The following is a 4,068-nucleotide window of genomic DNA, read 5'->3' as shown; positions in this document are numbered from 1 at the left end:
TGTTTAAAAATCATGAGTACATAGTTCAGTAACCTGCCTAAAACAGAAAAGTAGATATGAGCACAAAAAGCATCAGAGAGAACCAGGGCAGCGGACAGGAATAGTGGGCCCTAGGACAAATTATCTAATAGGCTCCAGTGAATCAAAATTGAAACAAGGGTGGACCCCCTGACCGTTGTGGTCCCGAGGAATTTGTCCTACTCTGTCCGCGGTCCTGGATATGACTTAAAAAGTTGTATGATCCATTTCTGAAAGGAAATGGGTGGGTGGACGATTTTCGTATGTGACCAGAATTACAATTTGTACAAATTTACATGTATTTAGATGACTCTTCAAGACTATATACTCAAGAAAACATGAGGACTTACAAATCTCTTTGTTGAATATAATTAATTTCATAGTGGATGGATGCATACAGGTGAACACAGCATTATCAATGCCAGCGTAATCAGATCCCATGCCCAATCCAAGAAGCCACATGAGTTACACGTAGCTGCTAGTACTGTAGCAACTTTCCGTTGCAAATGTATCGCAGGATGAGTTAACTCATCATTAGTCATTATTATCCATATTTTTTCATGGAGTTAGCAAACTAAGGAGAGAGAGAGAGAGAGAGAGAGAGAGAGAGAGTAAATTCCTTAGCCAATCCAATGTATCATAAGCAGTTTTGGTATTCACATTCTTTCCCATTTAATTTATTATCTAAATGGAAAATCTTTGAGGAATCTGCTTAATACGTGACGTTCCGCCTTTGGTGTTCATTGTTTGCTGCTAATTAGAAAAGTTAACGTGTTTATTTTCAGAGTATTCATTACCATGCAGTCATGAGGGCGGGGGAGTTCAGGCGGAGTTAAGATGAAAGTCACGATGCAGTAACATAAAGCAATATATACTAATTTATTGTTAAAAATACTTGATGAAAACGTACATTTCAACTATTATACTTGTGTTTACTACTATCTGCGGCGATCTATAATGACAAATGTTCTATTCTTTTTTGGGGTGTGTGTGCTCTCCCCGGTTGATCTTTTCAGACCATTTGGGGAGGCCCTCCTGCCCTAAATGGTTATGTTGTGCTGTATTCTTTTTATTTATTTTATGTTTTACCATCTTCTGTACATGTATAATTGGATATATATATATATATATATATATATATATATATATATATATATATATATATATATATATATATATATATATATATATATATATATATATATATATATATATATATATATATATATATATATATATATATATATATATATATATATATATATATATATATATATGATGTAATTTTTCTTTTATTTTTGTATTAATTTTTTGTTTCTTTTTTTTCCCTGCTTCAATTATTGTATTCTTTAATAATAATTTTTTTTAATTTTACTTTTTTAAATTGAATATTTGATCGAACTATTCGAGGCATTCGTCGTCTTCACGGATGAAAGTTCTATTCATGTAAGAAGTGTAGTGTAGGTCACTCGAGTTGCCCTACGTCAAATGCGCATGACCTTAAAGGATGCGGCTATGGGATAGGTTTGGCCAGCTAAAAATAGTATCTGAAAATGATCTATACACTTTGGCATTGTTGTTAGAACGAGTTGAAACATTCGATATGTCAGCCTTTTTTTCCTTATCGTCAATATCTGGACTTAAAGCTTGAACAGGTTATGTTAAAAACAACGTAATATTTAAAATGTCCTATACAGTTTCTCTTGTCGCTATAAATGGGTAAAAAATAGTGGCACTATGGCGACAAGGGAAAGGTATTGGTATCCTGAGTCACAAAATTCCTGTATGGTCTTGTTCCTGTTACGTATATTTGATTTAATTCATATTTATTTTATTTTCATTGTTTGTCAGTTTTAAATTTTTTATTCTATTATATGCTATTATAATGCAAATTTATTCACTGGAGATATTTTTCCAGAAAATTGGTTGACCTGAATCATTCTTTTCATAAACACCAGGTGTTGGCCTGGATGCTGACCTTGATTTAAAATTAGTAAACAAAGTTCTATTTTTATTTTAAAATGATTGGTTGTTTTCAAGGTCATGATGGGGCTTTGGGTTTAAGATGCAAAAAACTTTTTTTTTTTTTATTTCTTAGAGAAAATTATTGGTCTAATCAAGGCCATATTCTGTGTAAGTGATATAAACATGATCACGTGACCCCCTCTGATTTCGCAACTTGGGGGAATTTCGAAATTGCGTCTTATAATACAATATAACCTTTGTTTTAGAGAGAGATCTCTCAGTTTGGGGCTTTTCATACTGATGTCAAGTTATTTTGTTGTAGCCAGATTCTGAGTTATAATTTTCTTCAGAACAGTTGGATTTCAAAAGAATTAATTTTTTTTTTTCTGGAGATATTTCTAGGAATGCTCACACAGAAATTTTGGAAAGACACTGCTTACAAATTTAATTTGGATTTCCAACACCGTAGTGCCATTATTTGTATTTCTACAAGGAACAGTAGATAAGCACAGTACTGACTACAGCATACGTCATGTCATCCATCATGGATTTTCATCAGGATTCGAACTTGAAATTATTAGAACATTTTTTACTAGGACTTTTGCAAAATAATTCGTGGATTATTCTTCGATCATTTCTGCATTTGATTCTTGAAACCATAAGTTCTTCTCATTTTTTCATTTTTACAGAATTTTTCCAGGAAAATAAATTATTTGTTAAATTTTTAAAAAACTTGTCACTCTTTCTGTGTTACTGTTTATTCGAACCTAAACACGTAACATTACGTAAGACTTATCAGTATTCTAAGTTATTAAGGGAAAGTCGTTGATGAAAGCAAAACGAATTATAGTCCTAAAATAGAACCATGTGGAACTTAGTGTAAAGGTACGCGCCTCACTTGCAAGGGGTGTGGGTTGATTGGCGGATTGTACCTTTTTTCAAGGTGTCCGCTTTATTCGGCTCTCGTTATCTAGGAGATGATCGCCCTCGGTGTTATTGCCCGGATCAAGTAAACTTATAGGTGGAATAAATAGAGATCAAAGCAGATATATAGAACAGAATGACACGAGCTCCCGTACGAAAAGAATCAAAATTTAATCAATTACATAAACACTGGAGATAATACAATACATTAGGAAGAGGGGGCCCCGAGTGGCCGAGTGGTCTAAAGCGCTCACCTTTCCGGACCACTGCCATCTCACCTCTGTCTGCGTGGGTTCGAGTCCAAGGCTCGGCTAGCATGGGTATGTGGGAAAGCCTGCCAGTAGCTTTTCGTGGGTCGGTGGTTCTTCCCTGGGTTTTCCAGGGTTCTTCCTCCACCAGTTATACTGGCCGCCAAGTATAGCCTATCTTGTGCTGAAAAATGGCGTTAAACCCTAGAACAACAACAACATTAGGAAGATACTTCTTCGAAATAAATCTTTCACCGATTTCAAAACACAAATATATTTATAAAAATAGCCGATCTGTTTTACAGATAGAATTAGTTATCACACGCTCGAGTGAACAATCGAAGTCGTTGCCTTGTACAAATGAATGACCTGCTTAGCTCTGGTTCTCTCCAATTTCACTGTAACTGTTCTCTGTCCTTTCGCCCGTTCTTTCCTTCCTTTTTCTTTCTCCTCTCCAACTTTTCTACTGCTTCGCCTCCCTTCGGTCCTCTTTCTTTGTGTGGGTAGTTGGTTATGTAACTTGATTGCGTCAGTATGTAGGTACATCTGATGATATGTCGGAAGAGCTATTTTCCCCTTTTAAAATAAACAAAATGCGACCTTAAGTTTCCATCGGCTCTCCTTCCGGGAATAGATCATTTCTCTCCTTTTCGTTATCATATCTTACTATCGTCATTCAAACAAATACCAAAGGCAGTTTAGTCGGGCCAAACATGGCAGACCAAAACAATCCTTGTTTCATAAATTAATGTACTTCCTAATGGCTATAACGATTCCACTCTCGTCTCAATTACACAAATGAATGAATGAACTTCATTACAGGTCGTAATTACGCTATTTCAGCGAAGACACACATTCAAGTCTTTATCATACGTAAAATCATTTAAGATCGGTGAATTCAAACGGATTCCCG

The sequence above is a fragment of the Sinohyriopsis cumingii genome, chromosome 13 (genome assembly GCF_028554795.1).
Source record: "Sinohyriopsis cumingii isolate HCF-2022 chromosome 13, ASM2855479v2, whole genome shotgun sequence".
Taxonomy (NCBI): domain Eukaryota; kingdom Metazoa; phylum Mollusca; class Bivalvia; order Unionida; family Unionidae; genus Sinohyriopsis; species Sinohyriopsis cumingii.
This window is presented reverse-complemented; position numbering follows the sequence as displayed.